The following is a 10,262-nucleotide window of genomic DNA, read 5'->3' as shown; positions in this document are numbered from 1 at the left end:
TTGGACAGAGGAGCCTGGCAGGCTATAATCCATAGGGTCACAAAGAGTTGGACATGAATGAAGCAACTTAGCACCCACACACACATTCACTTATTTATTCATTTATTCAATATTTATTGACTGTATACTATATGCAAGGCACTATTCTAGACACTGAGAATTCAGCATTAAAAAAAAAAAAAATACAAGGCCCTCATGAAGCTTCTATTCCAGTGGGGGAGACTGGTAAATACACAAATAATACATGTAACAAAGGCAGAGTATAATGAGTGTTATGAAGAAAAAGAACATTAAGAACACAGAGAACACCTAGGGGTCTCTTTGGGGCTTCTCTGGTGGCTCAGATGATGAAGAATCTGCCAGCAATGTGGGAGATCCAGGTTCAATTCCTGAGTCAGGAAGATCCCCTAGAGAAGGGAATGGCTACCCACTCCAGTATTCTTGCATGGAGAATTCCATGGACAGAGGAGCCTGGTGGGCTACAGTCCATGGGGTCGCAAAGAGTCGGACACAACTGAGCAACTAACACTTTCATTTTTTTCAGAGGCCTCTTTAGATAGGGCAATTGGGGAGGTCTCTCTGGGGAGACGGCATTCAAGCAGAGACCTGGATGAAGTGAGGAAATATAAGGAAGCATCATGCAGAAAGAGGGCAAATGCAAGGTCTTGAGTGAAGGACCAGTAAGGATATGAGTGAGGCTAGATCACAGTGAGGGAGGAAAGAAGGATGGGAAACCAGCGGGAGAGAGAGGTGAGTGCCAGTGAATGCGAAAGTCATGAGAAGGATTTTGGGTAGTATTTCAAATGTGGGAGGAAGCCATATGAGGGTCCTAAGCAGGAAAGCCTCATGATCTGATTTCTATATTAAAATAATCACTTTGACAGGTTTGTAGAGAGTGAACTGTGGAGGGTGTGAGAGAAAGTGTAGAAGCAGGGAGAAAGCTGGATCAAGGAATGCGAGGAAGACCTCGCAGATGCAGCTGCCTGGAGTCTCACCCGCTGCCCAACCATGGTCAACCCCACCTGGTCTTGGACATTGCCAACAAGTCCTTGGGTCACTTCTCTCTCAGGCTGTCTGCAGACAAAGTTCCAAAGACAGCAGAAAACTTCTGAACTCTGAGCACTGGGGAGAAAAGATTTGACATAAATTTTCCTGCTTTCACAAATTCCAGGATTTATGTATGTGCAGGGTGGTGACTTCACAAACCATAATGGCTCTGATGGCTAGTCCATCTATGGAAAGAAATTTGATGAGAAGAATTTCATCCTGTAGCACACAGGTCATAGCATCTTGTCCATGACTAATGCTGGCACCAACACAAATGGTTCCCAGTTTTTCATCTACAATCTGCCAAGACTGAGTGTTTGGATGGCAAGCATGTGGTCTTTGGCAAGGCGAAAGAAGACATGAATACTGTAGAAGCCACAGAGTGCTGCAGTCCAGGAATGGCAAGACCAGCAAGAAGATCAAAATTGCTGACTGTGGACAAATCTAATAAATCTGACTTGTATTTAACCACCAGACCATTCCCTCTGTAGCTCAGGAGAGCATCCCATCATCCACATCTTCTTGAAATAACTCCTATAATATTTGTGCTCCCACTGCTGTTCTTTGGGTTCCATATTTTCCTTATCCCCCTCCAAGTTTAGCTGGATTGCAAAGTTAAGTTTATGACTATGAAATAAAAACTAAACAAAAAAAAGAATGAGAAGAAAATGATAGCTCAGGAGATGAAATAGAAGGCATCTCCCATTTCTCCAAAGAGAGGGTCCCCCAAAAGTATTTTAGCCAACTTGAATATATAATTTCAAGAATGTGAATTTGTCAAATTTCTACTTAAAGAAAGCTAGTGTTTTAATTTCATTCACATATATATTTAAATTGTATCTACAGACCCCATCTAAAAATACCAATTTATCAATCAAGTATTTCTTCTTTACCAATCTCATATACATGAAGTAATTTTGATAAAACTCATCACAAGCATGTTTGACATCTTTTAAGAGTCACTTTTTGGGTCACTTCACACAAATTTCTAGGGCATGCCATCTTCACTCCCCTCTATACCTGTTTTGAACCCATGTATGGGCTTCCCTGGTGGCTCAGATGATGAAGAATCTGCCTGCAATGCAGGAGACTTGGGTTTGATCACTGGGTTGGGAAGGTCCCCTGGAGAAGGGAATGGCTACCCACTCCAGTATTCTTGGACTTCCATAGACAGAGGATCTGGTGGGCTGTAGTCCATGGTGTCCCAAAGAGCTGGACACAACTGAGCAACTAACATACACATACACCACACACACACACACACACACACGCAGGCACGCACACACACACATAATGCTGTAGCTGAATGCTTATTCCAAATCACAAATACCCATTTGTAAAGATTCAAATTTTAAAGTAGAACTTAAAACAGAATGTATATTCTTTGAAAGCAAGGATATTGTATTCTGAACTACTGTATCCCCAGTGCCTAGAACAGGGATCAGCAAATATGGCCTATGAACCAAACCTGTGAACAACAGTTATAAACAGTTTCGTTGGAACACCAGCAGGCTTATTTATTTGCATGTTGCCTGTGACTGCTTTTGCTCTGTCACAGCAGAGTTGAACAGTTATGACAGAGACTGTATGACTTGCAAAGCCTAAAATGTCTACTTCCTGGCCCTTTACAGAAAAAGTTTGCTGATCCCTGGTCCAGAGCATTGTGTAGCCTGTAGAAGGTATTCAACAGAAATTTGATATTGACTATATAGGCACAAGGATACTCCTTATTTTCTGAAAAACAATTTGCAGAAGGAAAAAGCAAAACCTGATATTCTGTAGTATTTGTAGTATTTGTCAAATTCATCCTCAGCTCCCTCCATGCTTGCCCCTTCTAGTGGTTCTTTTCAAGTACTAAGTGGCATAAAAACGTTTCTATCTGATTTCTACAGGAGCATTTTCTAAGGCAGCTCTCCTTCCCTCCACACCATAAATAACTCTAAAGACATCACTTCTCTCTTCTGTGCCTCCATTTTCCACAACTTGAAAACAGAGTGTTTGTGGAACTCGCCGGTCAAGTGTTTTCAGAGAAAAGGAACTGCAGTAGGAGTGTTTGACTTTTATATCTGGAAAAAGCAAACGGGCAGAAGCATGGGAAGCCCATACACACATAGAGGGGTGGAAGGACCAGTCAGCAGCTGGAGCCAGGAGGGAGCAAGCCTCGGAAAGACAGCACCTTTTGAAAAGGGACTTCTTTCTCCATAGTTCAAACTTTTCTTATAAAAAGCATGCTTTGAAGGGGTCCTGAAATACTGTTCCATCCCATGTTGAAAAGCTATGTACAAATGTTCTGATTTTTATAGTACGCAAGCTCTTTCAGAAGTTTCCAGTGCTCCTACACAGGTATGTTGGAAAGGTGTCAGGTAGCTCAGCCTAGCTAAGGCTCTGTCAACAGCCGCACTGCTGGATATAAAATCACCTGAAAGAAATCCAAGCTAGAAAGCTGACAGAATGGTGACTGCTTTATTTATTCTTGCAGAGAAAAGTGGAAATTACCTCCTTTGTTGAAAGAGAATCTAGTCTTAAGAGTCAAAGAGCCTATAGATTTTGTCATTGTAAAGGGCTCAAAATTGTTCTGCTTAAACTCCCTGGTTCTTCTTCTGCTTTCTGCAAAGAAACAGAAGGAACTCTGAGAGAAGTGAGATGAACCCTTTTAAAGTATTCTAGCAGCAATTTGTATAGAGGATGGCCCTGGGAGTGATTTACTATAGCCTGAACTATTGCCGGGGGCAGCAAGGAGAAGCTGTGAGGGCTTTTGTGGCCAAGCCTGAAGACTCTTGGAGCCACATTACTGCCCTGGAGCAGACTACTCCAAGACAGACTTCAGAGGGAGTGAGCAAAGAAGCCTTCTAAGGAAGTCAGGTTGCTAATTCAGCCTTGCTTTCTTCATTAAACACTATAAAAGAAATAACTCACAATGTGAAAGCACCTAGGGCAAAAAGTTGAGCTTAGCCTGGGATCCCCCCTGAGGCAGACCCAAGATGAGGCAGAGGTTGTATACTTGAAAGACACAAGAAACACCAGCAGGCAAGTGAGGAAGTGAGACCTGGCAGGGAAGGCAGCAATGAGGGGGCAGATAGCAAGCCAGCTACACTGTGGATGACCAGGGAGCTTAGTCCAGGGAGAAAGTCTGGGACATTGTATAAAACAAAAGCCTCTGGGGCAGAGGGGCAAAGGGGCAAAGGAGTCCAATCACTGGATGCAGTGATTGATTGACAGATGGTGGGGTGGTGTTAATTCCCCTAGAACTTCCTTTTTAGGTGAAGAGATGCAGATGCTGACTGCTGGAAACAACAGAGCATCTTAAAAAGGTAAATTCCAATGGATATGGGTGGCATACTCACCATATACTACCAGGTCTCTCAATAAAAGTTTCCTCTGGTCTTTTCTTGCCCACATGCCACTCCTTGGAAGCAAGAAGTTAGCTGGGATGGAGCAGTGATATCCACTCCATTCACAGGGCCCATTATCTTTTTTTTTTTTTTTTTTTGGCCTCACCATGTGGCATACAGGATCATAGTTCCCCGACCAGAGATCGAACCTGTGCCCCCTGCATTGGAAGCACAGAGTCTTAACCACCGAACTGCCATGGAAGTCCCAGAGCTCATTCTTTTGAACTGACTTCTGTTTGGGGAAATACCTACACTGTGAATCCAAACTCTCCAAAGTAGAGCACAAATGTCGAGTTTCCCTTGTAGCTAGGACACAGGCCTGAGGTTAAGGCTCTGCCAATTTGGTGCACAAAGGTGACACTATCTGGGGGGTAAGCATGCAATGCTTGTGACAGGTTGATGGAGATGTCCCTTGCTCCTGGGGAGAGGAGAGGTAGAGGCATGTAGTTTGGGGTGGTAGAGGCAGCAATGCCTGTGGTTTTCTGGTAGTTCAGGGTAGAATTTTTTACACAAAATTGGCAGCGAGACTAGTGACTTTAGCACTAATTGCAGTAATTTGGACTTCCCAGCATCATCTGGTGCTTAGCAGCTTCAGGGCTTTCCCATCAGGCCAGCTTCTGCCACTGGCTGTGGGTGATCCTCCAAGAAGCTTGATCTCAAGTGTGTTTCGCCCCCACCCCAGCTTTAATATACTTTATGTCAATCCCTTTCTTGCTTTAACTAGTCAGAGTGGACTCTGAGCTTCATGCCTAAGCCCATGGCTGATACAGGTGGAAAAAGCAAATGGTAAAGTACCCAGTATGACATGGTATATTTTATAAAAGCATAAAGAAACCCAAAGGGACCACTTGGTCTCCCCATAATCTTCATAAAAAAGGTTACCTATAAACTATCTCAAATGAGAAACTAGTTTTCAAGTCTCCAGGGAGAAAATTCTGCGCAACCTAAAGAATCACAGGCTCCCTGGTGGTCGAGATGGTAAAGAACTCGCCTGCAATTTGGAAGACCAGGGTTCGATCTCTGGGTTGGGAAAATCTCCTGGAGAAGTGAATGGATACCCACTTCAGTATTCTGGCCTGGAGAATTCCCAAGGACAGAGGAGCCTGGTGGACTATAGTTCATAGGGTCGCAAAGAGTCAGACTCGACTGAGTGACTTTCAGTTCAGTTCAGTCCAGTTAAGTGCTCAGTCGTGTCCAACTCTTTGCAACCCCTTGGACTGCAGAATGCCAGGCGTCCCTGTCCATCACCAACTCCCGGAGTTTACTCAAACTCATCTCCATTGAGTCGGTGATGTCGTCCAACTATCTCATCCTCTGTCGACCCCTTCTCCTGCCTTCAAACTTTCCCAGCATCAAGGTCTTTTCAAATGAGTCAGTTCTTCCCATCAGGTGGCCAAAGTATTGGAGTTTCAGCTTCAGCATCAGTCCTTCCAGTGAATATTCAGGACTGATTTCCTTTAGGATTGACTGGTTGGATCTCCTTGCAGTCTAAGGGACTCTCAAGAGTCTTCTCCAACACCACAGTTCAAAAGCATCAATTCTTTGTGGCTCAGCTTTCTTTCTAGTCCAACTCTTACTGGTTCCAAATCGGGAAAGGAGTATGTCAAGGCTCTATATTGTCACTCTGTTATTTAACTTATATGCAGAGTACATCATGAGAAATGCTGGGCTGGAAGAAGCACAAGCTGGAATCAAGATTGCCAGGAGAAATATCAATAACCTCAGATATGCAGATGACACCACCATTATGGCAGAAAGTGAGGAAGAACTAAAGAGCCTCTTGATAAAAGTGAAAAAGGAGAGTGAAAAAGTTGGCTTAAAGCTCAACAGTCAGAAAACTAAGACCATGGCATGTGGTCCCATCATTTCATTGCAAATAGATGGGGAAACAGGGGAAACAGTGGCTGACTTTATTTCTGGGGGCTCCAAAATCACCGCAGATGGTGACTGCAACCATGAAATTAAAAGACGCTTAATCCTTGGGGAAAGTTATGACCAAACTAGACAGCATATTAAAAAGCAGAGACATTACTTTGCCAACAAAGGTCTGTCTAGTCAAGGCTATGGTTTTTTCAGTGGTCATGTATGGATGTGAGAGTTGGACCATAAAAAAAGTACCAAGGAATTGATGCTTTTGAACTGTGGTGTTGAAGAAGACTCTTGAGAGTCCCTTGGACTGCAAGGAGATCTAACCAGTCCACCCTAAAGGAGATCAGTCCTGAGTGTTCACAGGAAGGACTGATATTGAAGCTGAAACTCCAATACTTTGGCCACCTGATGCGAAGAGCTGACTCATTTGAAAAGACCCTGATGCTGGGAAAGATTGAGGGCAGAAAGAGAAGGGGATGACAGAGGATGAGATGGTTGGATGGCATCACCAACTCAATGGACATGAGTTTGGGTAGACTCTGGGAGTTGGTGATGGACAGGGAGGCCTGGCATGCTCCAGTTCATGGGGTTGCAAAGAGTCAGACACAACTAAGTGACTGAACTGAACACATCCACACATGACTACTGGAAAAACCATAGCTTTAACTAGATGGACCTTTGTTGGCAAAGTAATATCTCTGCTTTTTAATAGGCTGTCTATGTTGGTCATGACTTTTCTTCCAAGGAGCAAGTGTCTTTTAATTTCATTGCTGCAGTCACCATCTGCAGTGATTTTGGAGACCCCTCCCCCCAAAAGAAAAAAACGTCTCTCACTGTTTCCACAGTTTCCCCATCTATATTTGCCATGAAGTGATGGGACCACATGCCATGATCTTACTTTTCAGAATGTTGAGTTTTAAGCCAACTTTTTCACCCTCCTCTTTCATTTTCATCAAGAGGTTCTTCAGTTCTTCTTTACTTTCTGCCATAAGGGTGGTGTCCTCTGCATATCTGAGGTTATTGATATTTCTCCCAGCAATCTTGATTCCAACTTGTGCTTCATCTAGCCCAGCATTTCTCATGATGTACTCTGCATATAAGTTAAATAAGCAGGGTGACAATATACAGCCTTGACGTACCCCTTTTCCTATTTGGAACCAGTCTGTTGTTCCACGTTCAGTTCTAACTGTTGCTTCCTGACCTGCATACAGATTTCTCAAGAGGCAGGTCAGGTGGTCTGTTGGTCCCATCCTGGAAGAATTTTCCACAGTTTGCTGTGGTCCACACAGTCAAAGGCTTTGCCATGGTCAATAAAGCAGAAATAGATGTTTTTCTGGAACTCTCTTGCTTTTTCAGTGATCCAGCAGATGTTGGCAATTTGATCTCTGGTACCTCTGCCTTTTCTAAATCCAGCTTGAACATCTGGAAGTTCTTGGTTCACATACTGTTGAAGCCTGGCTTGGAGAATTTTGAGCATTACTTTGCTAGTGTGTGATGAGTGCAATTGTGCGGTAGTTTGAGCATTCTTTGGCATTACCTTTCTTTGGGATTAGAATGAAATCTGACCTTTTCCAGGCCTGTGGCCACTGCTGAGTTTTCCAAATTTGCTGGCATATTGAGTGCAGCACTTTCACAGCATCATCTTTCAGGATTTGAAATAGCTCAACTGGAATTCTATCACCTCTACTAGCTTTGTTTGTAGTGATGAAGGCCCACTTGACTTCACATTCTAGAATGTCTGGCTCTAGGTGATTGATTACACCATCGTGATTACCTGGCTCATGAAGACCTTTTTTGTATAGTTCTTCTGTGTATTCTTGCCACCTTTTCTTAATATCTTCTGCTTCTGTTAGGTCCATACCATTTCTGTCCTTTATTGAGCCCATCTTTGCATGAAGTGTTCCCTTGGTATCTCTAATTTTCTTGAAGAGATCTCCAGTGTTTCCCATTCTATTGTTTTCCTCTATTTCTTTGCATTGATCACTGAGGAAGGCTTTCTTATCTCTCCTTGCTATTCTTTGGAACCCTGCATTCCATAGGGTTACAAAGAGTCGGACGTGACTGAGCAAATTTCACTTTCACTTCAAGAATCACACCATTCCAGGAACCTACAACACCCAATGCCAGAATGTTCTACTTTTGTAGTCAAGGAGATACAAGAATTTTCTGTAGTCGTTTAAAAGAAAAATGTGCTCAAATAACTCATTTTCTCACTGAATTTACCTTTAATGGTTTTTAATTTTATTATACAGAGAGCTGCCAACTGCCAGACATTAAGGAATCATCATCTTCATTTTTTTCCAGTTTAAGGTGAGTCAGACAAAAACTTGAGCAAAGACAAAGATGTCAATATTATTTTCAATACAAAAGAAAACTCTTTCCATGTCACATGGGCATGAGAAGCTCTTGTTTTCTTACTTTCAGTTCCCCTTCTATTCTGGGTCTTTTGAAGCCACAGCAAGAAGTTAGGGAAACTCTCTCAAATCTCTATATCAAAAGTCAACATGAGAAGTCCACCTGAATTCCTTCCTTACCTTGTGAAAATGACAGTCTCCTTTCAGGCACACAAATTTATCTTCCTCCAGTTCTTGAAGGATATCTGTCCTCTGATACTTGCACTTAATGGCAAGAGTAATGATGATGCTGATTACATATCTTTCAGTGGTTTTCAGAAATCATTTGAAGGGCATTGGGTCTCAGTAGTATTTCATTAACATCTTACCTTAAATGCTTTACTCATTGACCTTAAAATTCATATTTTTCTTTAAAATTACTGCAAAATGTTATAAATATAACAAGCATAATGTTTCATGAACAAATCAGGTTATACTCATGGGGAATATGAGTTGGAATCAGACAAGCCTAGACTGTAAGGAAGGACCCTCCCATGTTTGTAACCTGATCCTCCATAGTTGTTAACTGCATACCATGGCCAAGTCACTTAATAAGTCTTAGTTTCTTCATATGTGACTGGGATCACATTACCTACCACATTGGATTGTTGTGAGGTTAGTGATGTAACATTTAAAGTAAATAAAAACATACCTGGCATATAATAAAAATTCAGTTGTTTGCACTAAGCCTTGTCCAGCTCTTTGCAACCCCATGGACTGTAGCCCACCAGGTTCCTCTGTCCATGGAATTCCCCAAGCAAGCATATAGGAGTGGGTTGCCATTTCCTTTACCATGGCATATAATGAAAATTCAGTAGATGGTTAACTTATTTTTCTTCTTATCCTCCAGATGGAAAACATGACTGTTTTCAAACAAATATTGAGTATATTTAAATATGGATGAAAATTTTCTTTCAACTCTTGGTTTCAAAATTTTACATATCTCATCTTCTGTGATCTGAGCCATTGTTAATTTAGAAGTCTTAGGATGATGACCGTCTTTTCTATCATAGCTTCTGACCTCTGCCAAAGTTCTTTTTTCCAATGCACATCAACCCACACTTTAATGTGCCAAAGTGGTTTCTCATTGCTGTGTGGATCTAATTCAAGCTCTTTATCACCTCCTACAGTCATTCTCCCATTCCCCAGCTGTGAATCACAGAGCTTAGGAGGTTTAAAATTACATTTTGCAAACTCCCTTGCTTAATAAATTATACCAGCAGTCCCCAGCTTTTTTGGCACCAGGGACCAGTTTCGTGGAAACAATTTTTCCACAGACCAGGGAGTGGGGATGGTTTTGTTAGGGGAAGCACACTGACTGAAACCACCCACCCTGGCCAGGCACCATAGTAACCATCTGCATGAGCTGTTTTACAACAGGAGGTCCTGGTAAGGAACACGGAACTAATAAGCCACCACCAAGGGGAAGAGTTCAGAAAAGGTCAAAAGAAGACACCACATGTCCAACCACCTCCCAGAATCCTCCTCTCTGGCTGAGAGAATCCATCCCAGAATCCATCTTGGCTGAACAAGGTGTGAACCACCAGGAAGGACTCTGAGT

General features: G+C 42.5%; 1 pseudogene; it reads left to right on the top strand.

Annotated features, from left to right (window-relative positions):
- Nucleotides 1-953: 953 nt before the first annotated feature.
- LOC122705640 lies at nt 954-1,495 on the top strand (annotated as a pseudogene).
- The last annotated feature ends 8,767 nt before the right edge of the window (nt 1,496-10,262 follow it).

Source organism: Cervus elaphus, chromosome 12, assembly GCF_910594005.1.
Source record: "Cervus elaphus chromosome 12, mCerEla1.1, whole genome shotgun sequence".
Lineage (NCBI taxonomy): Eukaryota > Metazoa > Chordata > Mammalia > Artiodactyla > Cervidae > Cervus > Cervus elaphus.
Note: the sequence above shows the minus strand (reverse complement) of the source record. Positions and strands in the feature narration are given on the sequence as shown.